Genomic DNA, 25,597 nt, shown 5'->3' with positions numbered 1-25,597 from the left:
TATTGTGGGTTAGGATTTCAACATATGAATTTTGGAAAGACACATTCAGTCTAAATTTCTTCCCCTTCCTATTTGAATGCAAACTGCATTAATTCCAACCCAACAGCCCTCAAACTCTTAACTTGTTCCAGTACCAGCTGTAAAGTCTCAAGTCCAAAGGTCTCATCTAAATATCATGTAATCAGATATGGGTGATATTGAGGTTGATTCATCCTGAGGCAAAATGCTCTCCAGCTGTGAACCTGTGGAACTAGACAACTTATGTGCTCACACCAAAATGCAATGCTGAAACAGGCACAGGATGGACATTCCCATTCCAAAAGGGAGGAGCACAGTAGAAGGAAAGGGTAATGGGTCCCAAGTAAGTCTAAAACCTAGCAAGGCCAGTTACCTGAAATCTTAAGACTCAATAATCCAGTTTCACTCAATGACCTGCCTTCCAGACCCATTGGAATGTTAGCCCAGCCTCCACAGCAGGGAGGTGTGGTGGAGGGGGTATCAAGCAAGCCTGAGGCTCCAGGCAGCCCTGCTTCATGCAAGATCACTCTTTTCCCCTTTTATAAGCCCATCTTAAACCTGCTGTGTGTGTGTGTGTGTGTGTGTGTGTGTGTGTGTGTATCTTTTTTTTTACCAATAGTTTTTTTGTTGTTAATTCAAGAAAACCTCTTAAATGGTGGAGTCTTACCTAATGGAAAGGCATAGCAAAAAAGGAAGTCTTAAGATTTAGAGGAATCTATGCGACAAAGATTCAGCTTAAGTAAGTGCTCAAAATGGCTTCTATTCCTACTGGTTCTCCAGCTGATCCCAGAGGTGTTGGGTATTACTGTGTAGAAGGAGCACCAATTGCGATCTTTTACATAATTCACACTTACCATCCATGTCTTAATTTGTGTATTTATTCATCTTTTAATTAGGTCCCAAACTGCTGAAGACTTGCATCTTGGATAATGAGAGATCCATGGTTTTACAAGTAGGTGGTGAGAATGACAGGCATCTATAAAGCAGAGATTTTTCAACTAGGATTGCACAGTAGAGTCTTCTGGGGAGATTTTTAAAAGTATGATGCTTGAGACCCACCTCTTATTTATTCTCATTTAATTGGTCTGGAGTGAAAGAGAGGACTGGATAATTTCAAAAGGCTGCCCAGCTGACTCTAAGGTGCAGTTAAGGTTGAGAACCACTGTTTAAAGCAATTTATAAGTGGAAGCCTGTGTCCTCGAGGGGTTTATGATCTACCACAAGATAGAATAGAATAAAAATTGGAGAAATTATGTTGATTAGAAATAGCTGAATTTCTAATGGCAACAATTACCATTTGTTACATTTGTTATTAGTAATCACAACCAGAAACATAGACTTAATTTCCCTTTTTTACAACTGAGAAAACTGAACGTTGTTCAAATTAAATGGCATGCCCTTGGTCACCAGACTACTAAAATTCTGACAAGATCAGAATAAAGATTGGGAAAAATGAGATAGAGACATGTTTGTCTGTTTGTTTTTGCTTGACTGAAAGAGGTTATGTAAAGAGCCAAGGTTAAATGTAGAAAGGAAGCCAGAGTCATTGGAATATACTAGTAATTAAAACTTATGAGTTCAGAGTTCAGATGGCAGAGGAGTAGGGGGACCCTAAGCTTGTCTCATCCCTCAAACATAGCTAGATAGTTATCAAATCATTCTGAACACCCAAGAAATCAATTGGAGGTCTGAGAGAACAAAAACTGCAAGTTAGAAAAATGACCACCTTTTGGAAGCTAGGAGGTGCAGAGAGTTGACTTGGGGGAGATAGAGCTGTGGCTATGGCAGTGGGGAGGGACACTGCTTATGGGGGCTGCCTTAAAGTATTACAAAGAACAGAGCACAAAATCTGAACTTTTATAAGTCCACTACTGTGGGGGATGTGCCTGGCTTAAAGGTGCTCAGATGATGAAGCCCAGGAGTGACTGCATGGTCTGAAAATCCCCTGGGTCACAAGAACAGGTAGTGTCAATGTGCTGCACTGTTCCCAAGCATAGGAGGGAGGAAGCCAGCTGAAAGCAGCGGGTCTTGGTACTGGCTTTTTGCTCTATTTTGACATAAACTGCAAACCGCTGCACAGTCGTACAACTGCTTTCCTGGGACTGGCCAGCAAAGGCCAAAAGTGTAGCAAGACCCTCCCCTGAAGGAACAGCATGGGTCTGTGCTATTGGGAGTCCCTAAAATTTGGAGTTTTGAAACTCAGTTGCATGACTGAGATAAAAATCTCAGACACAGGCAGGGTAAACACAGGGTTCAAAGGGAAACCAGGAACACAAGAAGGGCGCTTTTCTGTGAGAGCTCACTTAAGAGTGTGAGGGCAGGTGAACTTTCAACTTCAGGGCTAGAAAGCAGCCTCCGCCATATTCGTCCAGCCTATCAGTGCTAAAAGTCTTCAGGGAGCAAAACAGCACCACCTTGTGGAGGCAAGAGTTACTTACACCAAGCCCCACTCATGCACCCAGGAGGTGCATTTCCACTGAAACAAGTTAGCCTGAGAATCAGCACAGCAGGCCCCTCCCCTAGAAGACCAGCATAAACAATTTGCTTGTATCAAGTCTAAAGATCATAGAGTGCTAAAAGCTTCAGTTCTAGGGGAAATAGGATCTAGCTTCCTTTATGCTATTATTCTTTATTTTTTATTATTAACTTTTCATTTTTTTCTTATTTTTTGATTCCTTTTTAGTTTTTTATTATTTAAAAATTTTTAAATTTATATATTTTATTTTCATTTTATTATTATTATTATTATTTTGGAATCTAGAGTTTTTTCGCAAGCAGACCAAAACATACCCAGGATCTAGGTTTGTTTTGTTTTGTTTTGTTTTGTTTTTTCTTTTTCTCTTTTCTGGACAAAATGACGATATGGAGAATTCATCCCAAAAGAAAGAACAGGAAGTAGAACTCACAGCCAGGGCTTTAATCAATACAGATATAAGTAAGATGTCTGAACTAGAATTTAAGGATTGTAGTTCAACAACTAAAAGGATTAAAGTTCAATGATTATAAGGATGCTAGCTGGGCTTGAAAAAAGCACCAAAGACTCTAGAGAATCCCTTACTATAGAGATAAAAGAACTAAAATTTAGTCAAGCTGAAATTAAAAATGCTACAACCAAGGTGCAAACCCAAATGGAGACCATAAAAATGAGGATGGTTGAAGCAGAGGAGCAAATCAGTGATACAGAAGATAAAATTATGCAAAATAATAAAGCTATAAAAAGGCGGGAAAGAAAAGGATCACAAAGGTAGACTTAGAGAACTCAGCGACTTATTAAAATGTAATAACATTTTTTAAAGAATTTATTAAATCCCAGGTTACTGGGATCACGACCTAAGCCAAAGGCAGATATTTAACCAACTGAGCCACCCAGTCACCCCATAAAACTTACATAACATTTGTATGATAGGAGTCCCAGAAGATGAAGAGAGAGAAAAATGGACACAAGGTTTAATTGAACAAATTATAGCTAAAAACTCCCCTAATCTGGTGAAGGACACAGGCATCAAAATTCAAGAAGCACAGAAAACTCCCATTAAATTCAACAAAAGCTGACCATAACCAAGGCATACCATAGTAAAATTCACAAAATACACAGACAAGGAAAGACTCCTGAAAGCAGCAAGGGAAAAAAAGTCCTTAACCTACAAGGGCAGACAGGCAGGTTCACAGCAGATCTGACCACAGAAATTTGGCAGGCCAGAAAAGATTGGCAGCAAATATTCAACATGCTGAGTGGGAAAAATATGCAGCCAAGAATTCCTTATACAGCAAGGCTGTCATTCAGAATAGAAGGAGAGATATAGAGTTTCCCAGACAAGCAAAAACTAAAGGAGTTTGTGATCACTAAACCAGCACTGCAAGAAATTTTCAGAGGAACTTTTTGAGTGGAGGAAAAACAGGCCAAAAGCAACAAAGAGTAGAAAGGACCAGAGAACATCATCAGAAACACCAACCCTACAGATAACACAATGACGCTAAATTCATATTTTTCAATAATCAATTTGAATATAAATGGATTAAATGTTCCAATCGAAAGACATAGGGTATCAGAATGGCTTAAAAAAAATCAAGATCCATCTCTATGCTACATTCAAGAGACTCATTTTAGACCTAAAGACACCTGTAGATTGAAAGTGAGGGCTTGAAGACCATCTATCATGCTAATGGACATCAAAAGAAAGCTGGAATAGCCATACTTATGTCAAACAAACTAGATTTTAAAATAAAGACTGTAATGAGAGATGAAGAAGGGCATTGTATCATAATTAAGGGGTCTATCCATCCAGAAGATCTAACAATTGTAAACATTCATGCCCCTAACTTGGAAACACCCAAATATACAAATTAATTAATAATAAACACAAAGAAATTCATTGATAATAATACCATAATAGAAGGGGACTTTAATTACCAATTACAGCAATGGACATATCACCCAAGCAGAAGATCAACAAGGAAACAATGACTTTGAAGGACACACTGCATCAAATGGACTTAACAGATATATTCAAAATATTTCATCCTAAAGCAGCAAATACACATTCTTTTCAACTGCATATGGGACATTCTCCAGAATAGATCACATACTGGGTCACAAATCAACTCTCAACAAGTACAAAAAGATTGAGATCATACCATGCATATTTTCAGTCCACAGCACTATGAAACTAAAAGCCAACCACAACAGAACATTTGGAAAGACTACAAATACATGGAATTTAAAGAGCATCCACTGAAGAATGAATGGGTTAACCAGGAAATAAAAGAATAATTAGAAAAAATGCATGGAAACAAATGAAAATGAAAACAAGACCGTCCAAACCCTTTGGGATGCAGCCAAGACAGTCCTAAAACAGAAGTATATTGCAATACAGGATGACCTCAAGAAGCAAGGAAAGTTTCAAATACACAACCTAACCTTACACTAGAGCTAGAAAAAGAACAGTAAATAAAGTCTAAAGCCAATAGAAAAAGGGGAAGTGATAAAGATTAGAGCAGAAATAAACAATATAGAAAACTAACAAATAAACAAACAAACAAAAACCAATATAACAGATTAACAAAACTAAGAGTTAGTTCTTCAAAAGAATTAAAACAACTGATAAACCCCTAGCCAGACTTATCAAAAAGAAAAGAGAAAGGGCCCAAATAAATAAAATCATGAATGAAAGAGGAGACATCACCACCAACACCAGAGAAATACAATTATAAGAGAATACTATGAAAAATTATGTGCCAACAGGCTGGGCAACCTGGAAGAAATGGACAAATTCCTGGAAACTTACAAACTAACAAAACTGAAACAGGAAGAAATAGAAAATTTGAACAGACTCATATCCAGCAAAGAAATTGAATCAGTAACTAAAAATCTCCCAAGAAACAAAAGTCCTGGGCCAGATGGCTTCCCAGGGAAATTCTGCCACATATTTAAAGAAGAGTTAATACCTATTCTCAAACTATTAAAAAAAATAGTAATGGAAGGAAAACTTCCAAACTCATTCTATGAAGCTAGCATTACCTTGATTCCAAAACCAGATGAAGACTCCACGAAAAAGGAGAATTACGGGCCAATATCCCTAGTGAACACAGATGCAAAAATTCTCAATAAAATATGAGCAAATTGAATTCAACAGTACATTAAAGAATTATTTACCACGATCAAGTAGGATTTACTCCTGGGCTGCAGGGGTAGTTCAATATTTGCAAATCAACATGATACACCATATTAATAAAAGAAAGGATAAAAACTGTATGATTCTGTCAATAGATGGAGAAAAAAATATTTGACAAAATACAGCATCCTTTCTTGATAAAAACCCTTCACATATAGGGATAGATAGAACATACCTCAACATCATAAAGACCATATATGAAAGACCCACAGCTAATATCATCCTAAATAGGGAAAAACTGAGAGCCTTTCCCCTATGGTCAGGAACAAGACAAAGATGTCCACTTTCACTTACTATTTAACATAGTATTGGAAGCCTTAGCCTCAGCATTCAGACAACAAAAAGAAATAAAAGGCATCAAAATCAGCAAACAACAAATCAAACTTTCACTATTTGCAGATGGCATGATACTCTACATAGAAAACCTCAGAGACTCAACTGAAAAATTCCTAGAACTAATACATGAATTCAGCAAAGTTGCAGGATATAAAATCAATGTACAGAAATCTGTTGCATTTCTATACATCAATAATGAAGCAGCAGAAAAAGAAATCAAGGAATCGATCCCATTTGCAATTGCACCAAAAACAATAAGATACCCAGGAATAAACTTAATATACAGGTAAAAAATTTGTACTCTGAAAATTATAGAATATCTATGAAAGAAATTGAAGAGAACACAAAAAATGGAAAAGCATTCCATGCTCACGTATTGGAAGAACAAACATTGTTAAAATGTCTATACTACTCAAAGCAACCTACACATTTAGTGGGATCCCTATCTAAATACTACCAGATTTTTCATAGAGCTAGAACAAACAATCCTAAAATTTGTATGGAACCACAAAAGACCCCAAATAGCAAAAGCAAGTCTGAAAAAGAAAAACAAAACTGGAGCCATCATGATTCCAGATTTCAAGTTACATTACAAAGTTGTAATCATCAAGACATTATGGTACTGGCACAAAAACAGACACATAAATCAATGGAACAGAATAGACAACCCAGAAAGGGACCCACAACTATATGGTCAACTAATCTTCAACAAAGCAGGAAAGAATATTCAGTGAGGAAAAGACAGTCTCTTCAACAAATGCTGTTGGGAAAACTGGACAGCAACATGCAGGAGAATGAAAGTGGACCACTCTCTTACACCTTATACAAAAATCAATTCATTATGGATGAAAGACCTAAATCTGAGATGGGAATCCATCAAAATCCTAGAGGAGAAAACAGGCAGAAGCCTCTTTGACCTCAGCTGTAGCAACTTATTACTAAACATGTTGCCAAAGGCAAGGGAAACAAAAGCAAAAACAAACTATTGGGATCTCATTAAGATAAAAAGCTGCTGCACAGCATGGAAACAATCAACAGAACTGAAAGGCAGGCTATGTAATGGGAGAAGATATTTGCAAATGACATATCTGATAAAGGGTTAGTAACCAAAATCTATAAAGAACTTATCAAATTCAACACCCAAAAAACAAATAATCCAGTGAAGAAATGGGCAGAAGACATGAAAAGACACTTTTCCAAAGAAGATGTACAGATAGCTAAGAGACACATGAAAAGATGCTCAACATCACTCATCATCGGGGAAATACAAATCAAAACCAAAATGAGATACCACCTCACACCTATTATAATGGCTAAAATTAACAACACAAGAAACAACAGGTGTTGGCAAGGATGCAGAGAAAAGGAAACCCTCTTACACTATTGGTGGGAATGCAAGCTAGAGCAGCCACTCTAGAGAACAGTATGGAGATTCCTTAAAAAGTTATAATTAAAACTACCCTACAATGCAACAATTGCACTCCTAGGTATTTACCCTCAGGATACAAAAATACAGATTCAAATGGGTAGATGCACCCTGATGTTTATAGCAGCATTATCAACAATAGCTGAACTATGGAGAGAGCCCAAATCTCCATCAACTGGTGAATGGATAAGAAGAGGTGGTATATATACATACACAATGGAGTATTACCCAGTCATCAAAAACATGAAATCTTGACATTTGCAATGATGTGGATGGAGCTAGAGTGTATTATGCTATGTGAAATAAATCAGTCAGAGAAAGACAAATACCATATGATCTCAATCATATGTGGAATTTAAGAAACAAAACAGATGAATATATGGAAAGGAGGAAAATGAAAAAGGGAGAGAGGGAAATAAAGCATAAGAGACTCTTACAGAACAAACTGATGGCTGTTGGGGGAGGGTAGATAGGAGATGAGCTAGATGGTTTGATGAGTATTAAGGAGGGCATTTGCTATGATGAGCACCGCGTGTTGTATGTAAGTGATGAATCACTGAATTCTACTCCAGAAACCAATATTGCACTGTATGTTCACTAACTAAAATTTAAATAAAAAATAAAAGACTTATGGGTTCTAACTTTGGACCTTGTGTGTAACTTTGAACAAGACTTTCCTTTAGGTTCCCCATCCATAAAACAAAATAAAACAGCAATATATCAGGCCAAACTGTTTCAGGGATTCTGTGATGATTAAGGAATAAACTGTAAGGTACTTAGTGACTATAAAGTCCCAGAAGTTGCTAAACAATAAAATATTCTGGAAAGCTATGAAATTGTGTTTGTTTTTAGCAAACTTAAAACCTGTAGAACCATAGTGTGTGATTCAAGTTTTTGTGAAAGGGACTAAACATGTGATTATATAAAGAAGCACATGGATTTTCTGTGTATAATAGCAGGAAATTGCCAAAAAAAAATACATACATACATATATATATATATGTATGTATTTTTTTTTCTCAGTGGAGGTGTGCTTCTTTCTCAAGGACTTTTTGGGGTGTGGGAAACTTGAGTTATTCTCTTGTAACTCTTTTCCACAAAGAAGGGATGTTACTCTGTGACCTAACACTGTCTCTCCCCAGACATATTCCTCAAGACTGAAAATGACAATTCCAGAAATCACATCTCAGGTCTCCATGTCCCTGCAAACTTGTGCTATATTTTTGGAATTTGGGGGATGGGCCCATAGTCAGAAGTGTAATGGTGATGGGCACCTGGTTGGCTCAGTTGATTAGGTGTCTGCCTTTAGCTCAGGTCATGATCTCAGGGTCCTGGGAATGAGTCCCACATCGGGCTTCCAGCTCAGTGGGGAGTCCGCTTCTCTCTTTCTCTACCTCTCTCCTCATGCTCCTGCTCTCTATCTCTCTCTCAGATAAATAAATAAATTTAAAAAAAAAAAAGTCTAATGAGGATACTCATAGTCATAGAATAATCCATGGTCAGAGTTACTCAAAGACAGAGGAAAAATTTTTTAGTACTAAAAGAAATACAGATATATTATGAAATAGAAAGCAACTGCACATTCCTAAAATGTGAGCTTCCAGAAAAAAAAAAAAAAGAGCCCTTTTAGAGCCACTTAAACTTGTGCTTTATGATTAGCCAGGAACTTTTACTGCAGGGAACATCTGAGAGTAGACCTTCCTGTGACCAGAGGAAAAGTAACAGTCAGCATTGCCACACCCTTTTCATCTGTTCACTTCTATTTTGGACTTCTGTGCCCCTTCCTGCCTCAGTTGTGTCCTGTGGAAAATGTGAGTGATGAAAATATATTCCCCAACAACCTGATAGGGATGATTTTAAAATCAACTGAGCGAATACACATAAAAATGCTTTTAAAACACAAAATACCGGACAAATAGAAGTTGCCCTTTTCAGTCATTATAGAGCACAGTGCCTCATGCCTCACTTAGGACTTAAGCATTTACATTCTTTTTTTTTCTTTAAGATTTATTTATTTATTTATTAGAGAGAGTGCACAGAGGGGAGAGGCAGAGGGAGAGAGAGAATCTCAAGCAGACCGCTTAATGAGCATGGAGCCTGTCACATGGCTCAATCACAGGACCCCGTGAAAATAACCTGAGCTGAAATGAAGGTCAGACATTCAATGGACTGAGCCACTCAGGCACCCAAGCATTTAAATTCTAATGTATCATTTTATATACATTGGAACTTATTAGATTGTTTTAGTTGACCATATTTAGTGTTTAAAATAGACTCCAAGATCCTTGGCTCTTATTTCTTGGGTATCTCAAAAGTAATACTTTGTATACTCCAGAGAAACAGAACTAGTAGGGTATATATTGATATCTAGAAAGAGATTCAGTATGATAGACTGGCTCACATGACTGTACAGGCTGAGAAGTCCCACAATCTACTATTTTTAAGCTGAAGGCTCAGAAAAGCCAATGGTATAGTTCCGATTCAAACCGAAAGGCCTGAGAACCAGAAATCAATATTGTGTAAGTCTTGGTCCATATCTGAAGAGCCAAGAATGAGGAGAACTGAGGTCCCAAGGCAGGAAAAGATGGATATCCCAACCCTAGCAGAGAATTAATTTGTCCTTCCTCCTTGTTTGTGTTCTATTCAGGTCCTCAACCAATTGGATGATGACCACACACATAGGTAAAGGTGTTAATTTACAAATTGCCCCCCCCCCCCGACATGGAGGGCAAAGAAACAAAGAGGTAGGTCACTCCAGATTGATAAGAGGTGATTTTCACAAGCCAGGGAACTTACTTGGATGATTTCCAGATGAACAAATTTCTGTACCCTCTGTGAGAATCTTAAAAAGTTTATTCAGAGGCCTTAACTGGGTTTACTCACATACTCTGTTCAGATGATTTCAACAACACTGCATTCTCTCAAGGCTGTGTCCTTAGGGCATCTTCTGGTGCAGAGAAGGCAAGCAGAATGGACATTTCAAGGACTGGGGAGGGATGAGGGCCTCCGATTGCCTGGGTGCAGCTCTTAGGTCAATTGGCTACTAAGTCCTCTCAATGACCTCCTCCAAAGGAAGGTGATCTTCTTTACTTGATCTTCTGATTAAAATGCTAATCTCTTCCAGAAACACACTCATGTACACACCCAAAAATAATGTTTTACCAGCTATCTGGGCATCCTTTAGCCCAGCCAATCTGACACATAAATTTACTACCACACACTGTAAGAGATGCTCAAAAATATCTTTTAAAAATGATTTTATTATAACCATCTTTGAAAAGATGCTTCCTATGTGTATGGAGAAAGAGGTGAGAACATAGTGAATGCCCTGGTTTTTTTCTATCGTAAGATTTGTGGTAGATGTCCATCGTTTTTGCCTGCCCGGGACTTCATCTAAATTTTCCTTATGAAACCATCCCTTCTTTTCTCATTTCATGTGATTTGGTTAGAATCGATCATGCCCTCGCTCAGGGTGGGCCCTTGGCCTGAGCCTGTGAGTGTATGCATCCTGTTAGTCACGATGATTGGTTCAGGAATGGGCAGGTGAACCAGTTTTGAACAACACAAATTAAGCCCAAAATTTCTGTGGAACTGCAGGGGAAGAGAAATTCCCTTTTTTACGAGAGAATGAAGAAGATAAAAGCTATGATTGGAGCTATTAGCAGCCATTCTGTCAATACAAGAAGGAAGTTGGTCTGAGTTTGAAACCATTACAGAAGAATAATAGAAAGAATGAGATCAAGTCAGAATGTATGCTCTGAACCCTCTGCTTTTAGCCATGATGAATGCATTGGGCCATTTTGATCTGTGAACCAATCACTCTCTAATTTAGTCGAGTTCTGGGGTTTTTTGTTCTGGGGTTTTTGATTTGTTTTGTCTTTTATAACTAAAAGAATTATGATGAAAGCAACGTTTATAATATTTTTTCACATAGCTTGTTGGGATATCTGTCTTTCTAAAAGGCTGAAGACTAAGGAAATCACATCTTTGTTTTTATTTCTTTATTTTTATTTTTTTATTCATTTAACAAATATTTATTGAGTATTTATTACATGCTAAAATTCCTGAAATACATCTGTGAACAAAATAAACAGATAAAGTTGCTTATATTTTGGGGTTACTAAAATAAATAAATAAATAAATAAATAAATAAATAAATACAAGATAAAAGAAAAATAAATGCCAACTTGCCAATAGGCAGATAATAGCCCACAACAAATACTAATTATTCAATCAATCAAGAATCCAATAGAGGCAAGAACTATCTAAAGAAATATGATAAATTCAGATAAATAAATGAAAGATGCAATATTTAATTTAAAAACTCAGGATGTAAAATACAATGTGGATTTTTACACTCCTTTTTCCATCTGAACTTACATTTTCATTCCATTTTCACCACAAGATTTTTTTTATTAACATATTGAGCTTGAAAACTTCAAGATGATTTTTAAATCCTCAGTGTCTAGCAAAGCAGTTGCCATGTAGTAGGAACTCATTAAATATTAGTTGAGTGAATGCATGAAAAAAATAAAGTACAATAGAATGCCTATACTCAAGGAACTTTTAGTTTAGAACTGATTCACTATCTCAAATGAAGTTGGGTTGTTGGCATTGATTTCCAGGAACATTTTAGCCTGCTGGGTGAAAAGACTTAAGGGAATATTTGTTTCCAAAAGAGATGTAATTGATCCTCTTCTTTCCACTCCTGATCACTTTGCGACTTCTTTTTACCATATACAATCCTTATTAAATTTAAAAACTCTCAGTATTTCCAAGTAGCTTGATACTTTCAAATATAATTCCTATCATAAGGATTATTAGAAAAATTATAGAATGTTTTCCTACCCTCACCCCTCACCACTTTTGAGACTATTACTTTTCTTTTTTAGGTTGTCATCTTGATTTCTTAAAAGTCTGCTGAAGTTTTATATGACCTATAGTTTTGCATGGATCCTCCTCCCCATACATTTTTTACTCCACTGTCAAGTAAAGCCTATGTAGCTTGACTTATGCTTAGGCTAGTCTTCATCTCTGTGCAACAATTAAAGCTTATTCACCAGACTTTATGACCAATAACCACCACTAACTTTAAACCATATCCATCCTCTTGTCCAATACACCTCAAAGTTTCTTGAGTTGAGGAGTATTAATTTATTCATTCATGTTCCCCCTTGTGCCTCTAAATTCAGACACATTTAATTGGTTACAGGGAAATTATAGTGAGAGCATTTTAGGGTGGAATGGATTGAATGTGCAACATTTAGGCTTCAAGGAGGTGCTTTAAAGACTAACCTAACCAAGAACTCAATACCTTGGTTATTAAAAATGGAAATTTCAAACACAGGATTAGTGTTATTAGTTAAAACAAGCAAATAGACAAATGAGGTGACCTATTATAAGAATTATTCTTGAATTTTATAATTAAATGATCTCTGCTCCTTGTCTATATCCTTAGTTAAGTTGTACAGAGAGTGCAGAGTAGGTGCTCAACAGGTACGCTCTTAAAAAGCCTTGATTACCGTATTGATCACTATAACTATTTAGGTTTAGTCCTGAAAGCTATGCATTCCTTTGTTTATTAGTTCTAATCAGCATTCATTCTGAGTGCTATTATACTGCCTTGTAAACAATATTGTTTTGCAACCTTAAAGTCAGTAATTCTGTAGAAATTAAATTGGGTTTACAGTAAATCCATGATTACCATATAATCTGTGGAGTCTAAATAATGATGTACTTAGCTGTAGAATTGCATGTAAAACACAGAGCCATGATTACATGGCTATTTGGGGCCTAGGAAAGAAAGCAACGCCAAATGTTTTGATGGTCGAAAAGCTGAGAAATCTTTTTGTTTTTAACGTCTCAATTTGAATATGGTCTTTAAACATCTTGATACTACCCTAGATGCCTTAAAAATGGTCTTAAAATCTACTGCTAAATCTTATGCCTTATATCATGTGTTGGGAGTTGTTTAATAAATTAAGACTTGTTACAAATAGAAAATCCATCTGATTTAAAGTGACAATAGAAAAAACTAAGCAGACTTGCCTTTAGCAAATAATCTATCTCTCTTTTAAGGGGGTCTTTCATGAGAGTGTTCACTTCAAGCTTTAAACAATGTTTCTGGACAAAAGAACAATTAGTCAAATGAGCATTTCACCCAAGTGTTCTTGCCTTCCAGTTTGTCTAAAAGTCTCAGTCATGACTAGAGCTGCTCCTAATTAAGTTAAATCAATGTATGTTGCTCTACTAATACAGTCCAAGATCTGAGCCATGGTAATTGTTGAATCTTACAGTCAGAGTGTTCCACAGAGGTAATATGCTAGTCAAAGCCACACCATTGCTTCATGGCAGAGTTGAGCCTAAAACAGACATGTCTTACCTCCTAATCCAGAGCCTCCCCAGTTACATCAATCCCTGCAGAGAAACCACCATGAATTAGATGCAGACCCCTTTCACAAGGAGCTGCAAATCTCATAGAGAATATAAGGCAAGAAGAAGAGCCAAGACAGCACGATAACTCAAGAGCAATGAAACTATCACAAAGGTGGCATTCTGTAATCGGAGAAACATGGTATTGGGATTTCAGCAGTCCAGAGCTTAAGCCAATTTCACCATTCGTTAGCTGTGATCTCCATAAGACACTAATTCTAAGCCTCATTTTTTCCCCTGTAAATTTAACAAGTAAAATTGTTTTGAGGATGAAGTTTGATAATCTAGAAGTTAAATTCTTAGCATAGGGGTGCCTGGGTGGCTCAGTTGATTAAGTGTCCAACTCGTGATTTCAGCACAGGTCATGATCTCAGAGATGTGAGATCAAGCCCCGTGTCGGGTTCTGTGCTCAGTGGGGAATCTGCTTGAGATTCTCTCTCTCCCACTTCCTCTGCTCCTCCCTTCCATGCTCTCCCCCTGTCTTTCTCTCTCTAAAAATAATAAATAAATACTTGAAAAATTTCTTAGCACAGTGGCTGGCACATAGGAAGAATTCAATGAATGTTAGTTATTATTGAAGAGGGGAAATTATGGGAGTGTCATGGGTAGAAGAGACCAAGTTAGTACAACTGGGAAAAACTATGAGGAGACAGCATTTGTGAAGAGTGAAGAACAACCATGAGCCTCAGAAAGAAAAGAGAGGGAGAAGGTGGCATCTTTAGCAGGACTGGAGTATGTAAAGATGGGAAAGCAACAAGGAGGAAAAATGAAGCTCGTAGACAGCTCATGCTGAAGCTTCATTTGAGCTGAAATCAGATTTAAGAAATAATAGTAATTGTGAGTATTCACCATGACTCACAGGACCAGGATGACAAAGATCTGAGAGACCACAGTGGTGAGCAGGTGAGTTAGAAACTTCTCATAGGGAGTCCTGAGTCCAAGGATGGGGGTGTCAAATGTTGGGGTAGCACTGAAAACTTTGAACAGTGGAGGTATAGCATAATTGGATGTGGACTTTTGAAAAATGATTCTGGAAATGGTAGAAAGGATGCACTGCAAAAGAAAAGAATAGTTTGCAGCCAGACCAGACAAAAGCCCACAATAAGAGTTCAAGTGATGGAGACAAAGGTCTGAAATAGGTGATGGTGTGATAACAAAACAGAAGGTATAATGGAGAAGGACAAGAAATGTAGTAGATTAACCTCCCAAGGGCTTCCATAACAAATACCACAAACCAGGTAGGTTAAAACAACAGAAATATATTCTCTCCTAGTTCTGAGGATAAAAGTCCAAAACCAAGGTGTCAGTAGGTTTGTGCTTCCTCTGAAGATTCTAGAGAAGTATCCTTCCTTGCTTCTTTCCTAGTTTCTGGTTGTTGTCAGCAATCCTTGGTGTTCTTCAGTTTATATCTTGCATCACTAATAATCCCTGCCTCCTCTGCCTTCATGTAGCCTTCTTCCCTATGTGTCTGTGTCTCTGTATCCAAATCTCCATCTTCCTTCTCTTATAAAGGTACCGGTCATTGAATTTAGGTCTTACCATATTCCAGCATGAACTCTTCTTAGTTAATTACATCAACAACAATTCTATTTCCAAGTAAGGCCACGGTTACAGGTACTGGAATTAGAAATTGAACAATACAACCTATTATATGTGGTATCCACTTGAAATATGCTAAGATGTGGGAAGCCAGAAAGGGCTTCCATTCTCTTGCTTCCATGATTTTTTCAGTCAAAGAAATAAAAGAAGAAGCAATTCCTTTGGTTATTAGATTGGGTTAGTTGAGCTCATTGAACAGGCCAGATATGAGCAGGCTTCTGTAAATTGTCCTTCACTTAGGTCAAGCTAATGTGTACTTTCTTCTTCTGACAGGCTCCCTGGCTCTCAGCTGTGGGAGAGAAGCTCTCCTCAGGAAGAGGTTTAGTGCCTGGGGAAAAAGAGGATGTGGATTGAAACTGAACACCAGGCTTGCTCCTTTATATACCTATCTGAGCCTTATGTCCTGTAAAAGGGACATATTGAGTTGATATAACAAATAAATGCTCTTATCTCAGTTCTTACTGCATACTTAAACACTATGACTTGGTGCCATTATGGTTATTATTCCTTTGCTTATTGATAGCCATCTTTTGATGATTGTTGCTTTCATCAGACTGCCTCTCAGCCTATATGGTGACTTAACTTTGCATTCCTGCATTGATCTTTGGGCGAACTCTTGCATATTTGTCACTGGCATGCCAATTTTGAATGATTGCCTTAAGGCCACAGTCCAAAGGTAAATACAGGAAACATTGGTCCCTTAACCCCTTGGTCATTTTATGCCTCCAACATAGTCTGTATTTCCCTTTTCCATTCTCTCTGGGAAATTTTTTAGAAGTAAAATATCTAAACCACTGGGCATATTTTTAAAAATCATAGATCAAACTCCATTATGACAAACTCCAGGGAACATATGAAACACATTTGTTGTACTCAAATTCTGTTGTACTAAATGTTGTTTGAAACCTAAGCTGTGGCTGAGAAATATTTTCCTGAATAGATTTTTATAAAAACAGTTGCTGTAATAGAGGGTTGTTCCATAAACATCACATGGAAATATCTCATTGCTCCTTCCTCCCACCTAGTATATTTCTTAATGTGATTCATAAGCATTTACTTTTAAAAGCCATCCAGAAACAGTGTCCTTGACACTATGAAAAGCTTCAAGTAGCTCAGAGGGCTAGTTGGTAGTCCTCAAGGACAGCGAATGCATATCATTCTTTCTTGTACCCTCAGGTCCCTGCCTGGTATTTGGAGGGTAACCAAAAAAGTATTTGATAAATGAATGAATAACTAAATGACTTAATGCTGAATTCATTAGCATCAAATTAGAAGAACCCTCATGAGGCTGCACCCCATATCAGTTTATTTATAAACATTTACCAAAAATATTTTACATGTACTTAGTATCAAAGCAAAATTGGGGTCTTGCAAGAACAGAATGAGCTCAGAAGAATCATCTGAGTACCACCTGCAGGCCAATCAAGATATTGTTTCTAATTGGCATTCCTACAAGTAGTTAATTTTTCCCCTATGCCTGACTTGAAAGCACTCAGGTACAAAATTTGTTCCTCTCTTTGAGACTATCTTAATAATCACTCCCTGTCTAAATCTTGGAGCCAGAATCCCCCACTGATGGGTACAAATGAGGGAAAAATATTGTCAGCACACATGGGCACTGGCTTGTGGCAATGAAGATTTATTTGATCCAGCCAACCAAGTGATCACCAGAAGCAAGTAATGAAGAGAATGAAATTCTAGGGTAGGTTCCGCTAGTACCTCTTTTGTTCAACAGTATGCCTCTGCCCCATCCAGAGTCCAGGGAACAGTGCATTTGTTAACTCAAACCTTGTTTGAAGATTTTGACCCTAAAAATATTGAGACTTTGGAGCTCAGTTTTTGTTCCTAAATGACTTTAAACTATTGTTTGTTGCTCAGTCGATGTCACTGGGATTTATTTGGCTGCTGGCTCTGAGCTGCTATTTGAAAAGAGCAGCACCATATGCAGCACATGCATATTCAATGGTGCAGTTCTTTTTCTGGGGGGAGGGGGGAGTGCCAGGACTCATAGCTCACAATATGAATTTGCATCCCACTTTGCATAAATTTGCATGTAGACTTCATAAGCCTCTAATTTCAAGTATGTAAAATGAAACAAATCAATGCAATCTACTGCAATTGTTTTCCAAGGCATTAATCACATGAAATACATACCAGCTTTCCTTAACCAATTAATTTAATCATACCCAAGGTTAGGAGAGACAGGAAAGTGGTGAATAATGGCTGCGAAGTGCCTGGCCTAAGGCTGGAAGGATATATATACAGACTAAACATTGCCCCCATATGTCTTCTTTCTAACCCCTATGTCTCCTGTGGATATTATGTTATGGTTTGTCCAGTATTTCATTTTTTCCTCCCTTCAGTAAGTGGCCATAAGACTTACTCTGACCAATGAAATGCGGGCAGAAGTGATGCGTGTCCCCTCAAAGCAGCAGCTTTAAGACCCAGCACACGGTTCAATATCATTCATTTTCTCTGTCATGATATAAGCAATGTGCCATTTAGAGACTGCTCTGTTTGCTTGAATCCCAGGGTGTTATAAGCTGCTGATATTTTCAGGTCATTTGTTGATGCAGCGTATTCTGGTCTATTCTGACTAATGATGCATTTCCAGAATTATTACGACAAATTCTGATTTGGCTTCAGAGGTTTGTGTCAATTTTGTGTACATAAGAACACGTATACAGCGTTGGGGAGGAGACAAAAATTAAATGATATGGTCCATGGGGTTAAAAAAACATATGAGGCAACTAGAGAAATAATCCATACATTCAAGATCAACTAAGTGTCACCACAATGAAGAGCAAGAGAGGATGTATCATATCCACCCTATCTAAGCGGCATGGGATAGACTACATTTCTTAAGATTGGCAAATCCACAAAATTTGGTCTGTATTTGAGAGACATGCCAACTTTCTCTTTGGGATTCTTCATGTTCCATTATGGGAAAAGTCTCAAATGCCAATTTTTAAACACCCTTCTTTAGTACCTTTTGATTCACTATTAAGAGTGGAGGAATTTGAAAACACAGGAGGGTACGCAGTGAATTTTCAAACAATGAAAACTTAAACCCTGAATCTGAGAAACCAGATCTTTCTGTTTTTCCAAAGTACAAAAATTTCTGTGGTAGAAACTGAAAATAAAATAGGAATATAGATTATAGAAATACAGAGTACAACTTGCCATCCAACCAAATCTAGTGGCTTTGCTTCTGCTTCCCCACAATGCTGTCCTACAAACTCCAGGCTTGAGCAGCCTACCGCTGACCCAAGGATGCAAAATGTCAAGGGAAAAAGAAACATGCAGTACTGAAGATTATTTTTATTCTCATAAGGAAAAGAATAGGAATATATATAAGACAGCTCCTAATAGAGATGAAGGAATCATAAATCACAAACGTTTGGGTTCTTATTCTTTCCCCAGGCACACATAGCTAAGAAACGGCTGTGACTTTTTGCAAACTCTTCTGCACTAAGTACATTATTATTTATGCTTTCTGGATTACATAGTAATGACCCTTGAATTGAATCTACCTCCTTCCCAGTATAATCTCTACATAATTAGTAGTTTGAAGGGTGCCTAGGAACTTTAACAGACCTATAGAAGAATGAATTTTCCTTAGAGAAAGAAAAAAATATTTACAGGAATTCTCCAATATATGAAACAAACCCCAAGGAAAAACATAAACATTTAAATTGCCAAAACATAGGGAAAACAAAACAAAAACAGAGAGATGGCAGTCTATCAAAGGATTGGAGGGTTATTTTACTTCCCCCAGTTGCTCAGTTTACCTGAACCTCTGATGCTTTTTGACAAGGAGATCTTCCAGCAGAGCAAGACCCTCTTGGTAATTCTTATATTACAAATGTCACAAGAATGGTTTTTCTTAACTAAATCAATTTCTTCCCCATAGCCAGAAGTAGTATGATTAGACGACTGGTTTTGAAAATCATTTTCTGAGCTCTTTCCTACCTCAAATGTTTCAGAATCAGTCAGAAGTAGAGTTGAACTTTTAAAACTGGCTTGATTCCTAGAGTAATAAACACCTGTTTACTCAGCTTTTGAATGAAAATGGTCTTCCAGTTTGGGGCATTTAAATCAGAGAAAGGGTGAAGTAGGGACATCATATAGAACAGTCTTTCCAAATGAGTGTTTCTTTAAAATAAAAAAAATCACAGGTCTCCTGATAAAATTGTGCTCTCCAGCAATCAAGTGGACTCTATCTCTACGGGGATAGTTACTGAGAGTATTCCAGCAATACTGTACTTCCAAAATTTTCCTTCAAGGAGAAAGAGACTTTCCTATAACTGTCCCTTAAAAGTGTCAATTGTCTGAACCTTGGCCATGCAATGGTGTAAACAGGGAACTATGGTGCTGCCTGATCCTTTATGGGAGGGGCAGAGGGGTTTGTGGGTTAAATTCTGATTCATGATTTGTGATTAACCCAACCTGTTCTCTTTTGGGAAGATGGAAAACACAGTATCTAGTATCCTCTGTCAGGAGTATCTTCAGCTGCATATTTCTGTTTGAGATTCTGGTATTCTGACCAGAGCATGACTTTACTCAGATTCAGAGAAAAAAAGTTAGGCAGAAATGTTGAGACAGAGAAAGAATGCTAAATTACTCAAGACTCTCAGCCCCTTGGATCAACGTAGTTTTACTCATTCCTCTCCTAGTCAAATGTATAGAAATTTCCCCACTGTTCTTTATGTCTTTCAAGACTTTCCTGTAGCTTTGCAGTCAAGTTGGTGGTAATTTTCCACTGGACTGAAAGGAAGCTTCAGATGTGACCTATGGTCTCAATGTCACCATAATTTAGCCATCCCTAATATGCCCATTCTTTGGAACGCCAACTTTTATTGCTATAATAATTCTCACATTATTTATAAATAATATAGTGCCATAAATACTGACCTTCAGGGCCAGCACAGGATCTTTTAATCAGGCTTTTGCCTGGTTGAGGTAAGACTCCAACTCTTCATAACATTTTATTGCAGATAGCTATGTTAAATTTTCTAAAAATGTCTGGAACATTTAGGGACATAGATATCGTGCAGTCATAGAGTGACATGGTAGGGCACAGAAACAAGCACAATGAAACCCCAATGTTATATGACAAGGAAAACCCCTGTCAGAGAGATTTTTTACTAAGGAATGAGAGCAGGGTCCTGTATCAACAGTGGGTTTTAGTTCCAGGGAGGCACTGATTTGACTCTTCAGGGGAACAAAATCCATGCCACTTTTAAAGAGGTACTACTTTACCTTATTTCCCTCTGTGAAATGGGTGAGGTTATTTCCCCATTTACAAAAGAAAACAAGCAAATAAATGAACTTAAGATTTTAAAACATCGGAAAATCTGATACTGGGACAAAACTGAAAAATGAAATAATCATGGTTGCAGGGAAACTCTCTATTCATGAGGTTGTTCTAAAAAGGAATTGTGCTCAGTTGGGGTAAGATCAGGAAACAGAATTATACACAGATGGTTGAGATGAAGAGGTTTAAATGAGGGTACCATTCACATTAAGAGTGGGCAGGTTAAACCAACAAGTGAAGGAATTTGAGACACCCAGAGGTTAGCAAAAGTGGAAAGTCATTATTGCTTCTACATATGAAGGGGCAAAGTAAGGAAACAGTGTTACTGAAGTCCAGTGCGACTTGAACCTATCACAGAGAGGCCAATATCTATACTAAAGAAAGGGTATAGACATCACAAAAACATGGAATAAGAAGCATCAAGAAAGAAAGGTCCCAACTTCTCTGTCCCCCAAAGCTAAAATCTCCTGCTAGTGCTTTTCACTGGCTAAACCCAATGAGAAGGGAGTTCAAGGGGGCCTGGATGATGCGTTCCACAGGTTCAGTCTATGGGAGCTCAGGCTAGGGTAGAACATGAATCAGGGGGAGGTGGGAGGACAAAAAAGGGAAAGAGCCAGTGTGCCAGGGTTCCATTTTGGTTTTAGACAACACCGAGGCCTACACCAGCAAAGTACAATGAAAATATGAGACCCCATGCTTGTCAAGGAGCTGAGTATTTGCCGTACCTCTAAGTGTACTTAGTCTTAACGTGTCTAGCTTTGCTGAACATAAAATCATAGAAGCTTTTCTTTTTCCAAGTCACTGATTTATGTTCTTTCCTCATCCCACTGTTCTGTTTCTCTTCCCCTACATTGATTATTCAAATTTATATTCTGCCTCCTTATAAACACCAATCTCAGATCACATTATAAGATTGTCATCTTTATCAGATTTATTTATAATGGGCATCAATATTTGAAGCTAATGGCAAGAGATGCCAAAGGAACAATCCAGTTTCACAAGTGCATGGGAGGACACCATATTTTGGGATGAAGCATGGCATGGATGGAGTAGCTAGGTGTGTCATAATAATATCACAAACGCCTTCTCTCCAAACATTCTGTCTCTATCAAACATGACATGCTCATGAGAGGGAAGAATGAAGGCAAGAATTTGAGTCAATGAGGGGTGCCTGGGCAGCTCAATCTGTTAAGGGTCTGCTTTTAGCTCAGGTCATGATCCCGGGGTCCTGGGATTGAACCCTGTGTCTGGCTCCTTGCTCCATGGGGAGCCTGCTTCTCCCTCTCCCTCTGCCTGCTGCTCCCCCTGATTGTGCTCTCCCTCTCTCCCTCTCTTTCTCTCTGTCGAATAAATAAAATCTTAAAAAAAAAAAAGAATTTGAGTCAATGAGCAACTTGGAGAAGAGGAAGATGACTTTGAAATGGAGAAGCTACTGATGGCAAACAGGGAATTTCCGAATAGAAGGAAAATGGCATGAACAGAAGAAATAGGACCCATAGTTCTAGAGCCCCTGCCTGGTCCCAGGTATCAGGAAGATCTCAGAAAGCTACTTGGTGGTGACATGAAAGAAAAAGATACTCTTCACCTTGAAGATGGCACAGGAAGGAAACCCATTCTTTATGGGGTTTACGATAGTCTAGGGCTCAAGTAATATCTGGCTCTCATCTTTCAAAGCTGTGAGACCTTGTACAATTTATTTTTGTCTTCTGTATCCAAAAAAAATGGGGAAAATTACCTAGCATTTAAAAGTTGTGAGATGGTACAGCCACTGTGGAAAACAGTGTGGAGGTCCCTTAAAAAGTTAAAAATTGAGCTACCTTATGATCCAGCCATTGCACTACTGGGTGTTTACCCCAAAGATACAGATGTAGTAAAGAGAAGGGCCATATACACCCCAATGTTCATAGCAGCAATGTCCACAATAGCTAAATCGTGGAAGGAGCCGAGATGCCCTTCAACAGATGACTAGATTAAGAAGTTGTGGTCCATATATACAATGGAATATTACTCAGCTATCAGAAAGAACGCGTTCTCAACATTTGCTGCAACATGGACGGCACTGGAGGAGATAATGCTAAGTGAAATAAGTCAAGCAGAGAAAGACAACTATCATATGATTTCTCTCATCTATGGAACATAAGAACTAGGATGATCAGTAGGGGAAGAAAGGGATAAAGAAAGGGGGGGTAATCAGAAGGGGGAATGAAACATGAGAGACTATGGACTATGAGAAACAAACTGAGGGCCTCAGAGGGGAGGGGGTGGGGGAATGGGATAGGCCGGTGATGGGTAGTAAGGAGGGTACGTATTGCATGGTGCACTGGGTGTTATACGCAACTAATGAATCATGGAGCCTTACATCGGAAACCGGGGATGTACTGTATGGTGACTAACATAATAAAATAAAAAATCATTATAAATAAAATAAATAAATAAATAAAAGTTGTGAGAAGTAAATATGATAGCATGCACAAAGCATTAGACATATAGGAGGTATCCAAAAGATATTAATTTCCTTCTCTTTTTAAAGTTTAAAACAATACTGCTTTCTCTACCATATAATTTTGATATACTCAAATAGGGATGAACCATGTTTTCCCCTAAGTCAGAGGGGAAATTAATTTACAGTCTGCATTCCTCATGTTTATATTTGCCATTTCAAAGTTCCCTTTTGTTGTTAACCCAACACATGTCATAAAAATAATTAAAAGAAAAAAAAATATGCTCACTTAAAGAGAAAAAAAGAACAAAGCTCACAATATAAGCCAGTGAAAGGAAACCTGCTAAGGGGCTTAATTTCTCAGCAGAGAGGGAAAAGAAAGATCTAGAAAAAAGGGAGGGGGCAAAGAGAAGCAGAGATTTTTACAAATCTTGTAAGCATGTCATTTTATAAGTCAAAGTGAGGACAAGAATAAGTGCTATTATGGCAATTTTCAGTCTGTTTGCTATTTTGATTGCTGTGAATATGCTGGGGAATGGCATCCACTTTCTGAAATGGCATATATTTATGTACTGATAAATAAAGCAGCAGGCAAATCTGGGAGCCTCAAAACCAACAGGGTATTTCTCTCCAGAGTGAGGTCTGTGAAGCAGTTATAGCAGATTTGAGCCCTTGTGTTAGCATCTTCCTAACAAGGGCAGGGTGTAACTATCATCAGGTTGTATCAGCTGTGTATCGGCTCCTGTGTCTGCTGTAACAAATTGCCAAAACTAAATATTTGCTAGTAATTACAACTTAGTGGCTTAAAACAATGCATATTTATTATCTCACAGTTCTGGAGGTCAAAAGTCCAAAATGGGTTAATGGGACTTCATTTATTCTGGAGACTCTAGGAGAGAATCTGTTTCCTTGCTTTTTCCAGCTTCTCAAGGCTGACTCCATTCCTCGGTTCATGCGCCCCTCTGCTCACCACCCTGACCTCTGCTTCTGTCATCGATGACCTTTTCTTACTCTGATCCGCCCGCCTCCCTCTTATAAGGACCTTTGTGATTACATAAACCTGTCTGATAATGCAAGGTCATCTCTCCATCTCAATATCCTCAATTTAGTTATCAATGTAAAGTCCCTTTTGCCATGTAAGGTTTCAGGCATTAGGACATAGACATCTTTGAGGGGCCATTATTCAGCCTCCCACAAGTTTCTCCCATAGCCTCCTACTGTTTCTCCAAGGCTCTTCTATCATCAGTGCTACTGGTATGGTGGAACAGTGAGCAGCATGGCACTGTGGTCAGACTTCCTTGGCAAAAATCCCACTTCCCCCCCCAACAACAGCTAGATGCTCTTGAGTAAATAATGTAGACTTTCTGAGGGTAATTATAGTAACTACTTCTCAGATTGCTATGAATATTAAAAGAAAAGAAGGCTTGCATAATGCCTGGGTCTTAGTGCCCAGTTAGTGCCCTTAATATTGTTGTTGTTGTTATTAAACAATGAAGAAACAAAAATATGCATGACTCATGGAGTCAAGATCAGGCAAAAGCTGTTTACTTACTTACTTTTTATTGCAGAACTACCTTTGGGACCCACTGAAAGTTTATCAAGACTTAGAAATTCAGATGCTACTTTGGCAAACCACAAAACAATCCTGCTTTCACCGAAACTTCTGTTGAAGAATTTATTCATCCATCCATTCAATATCTCTTTATTGAGGCAACAGATGTTCTGAACCTTTGATGTAACTTTGTTTTCATATAAAAGTCATTCATTCATTAATAAATTTATTGATTCTGAAGGGTTTTCTGAGAAAAACAAACAAACCAACAAAACAACCCTTTTATTTACCTCCAGACACGAAGCGTGGATATCCATATATTTATGCACTGAGCATACCTATAGAAAGCACTTCTTCTGCTCCGATTCGCTCAATAGACAAACTCAGTGATGGAGGAAGCACGGACCTTAGCCTAAGAGTCCACAGTTTTGCAAAGGAAACACATATACACATATATGCAATGGACTGCAAGACTTGGCAATAGATTTCTTTTCAAAGGGTCTCTGACCTTCTGTCTACTCACCACAGGCTGTCCATGGAATTCTAGGACTCTGAGGTGAAACCGAAGGCATTCCATCTTTCTTCTGTGACCCTTCAGATGCCTGAAGTGAAATGCAGACAGGCTTGTTAGTTTGAGCACTTGTACTGAAATCACTCTAGTATTTCCAGCCCTCTTTTGATGCATGACATAGGAGAAAAAGTCTGAACTGAAAATTAGTAGAGCACTTCCTAGCAAAGCCTCCAGAGTTTCTACTAAAAAGTGGAGATGGCGCTTTTCCTCCTGTTGAGGAACTTTGGTGATGAA

The 25,597-nt window shown here is 38.0% G+C and overlaps 1 long non-coding RNA gene across 1 annotated transcript; it reads left to right on the top strand.

Annotated features, from left to right (window-relative positions):
• The first annotated feature begins 8,487 nt into the window (after positions 1–8,487).
• LOC130544012 (uncharacterized) lies at positions 8,488–25,009 on the top strand. Its single transcript, XR_008959856.1, has 2 exons — positions 8,488–10,196; positions 24,809–25,009. It is a non-coding gene; the product is annotated as an uncharacterized LOC130544012 (long non-coding RNA).
• Positions 25,010–25,597: the final 588 nt, after the last annotated feature.

This window comes from Ursus arctos, unplaced genomic scaffold (genome assembly GCF_023065955.2).
Source record: "Ursus arctos isolate Adak ecotype North America unplaced genomic scaffold, UrsArc2.0 scaffold_18, whole genome shotgun sequence".
NCBI classification, from domain to species: Eukaryota; Metazoa; Chordata; class Mammalia; order Carnivora; family Ursidae; genus Ursus; species Ursus arctos.
This window is presented reverse-complemented; position numbering and strand designations above follow the sequence as displayed.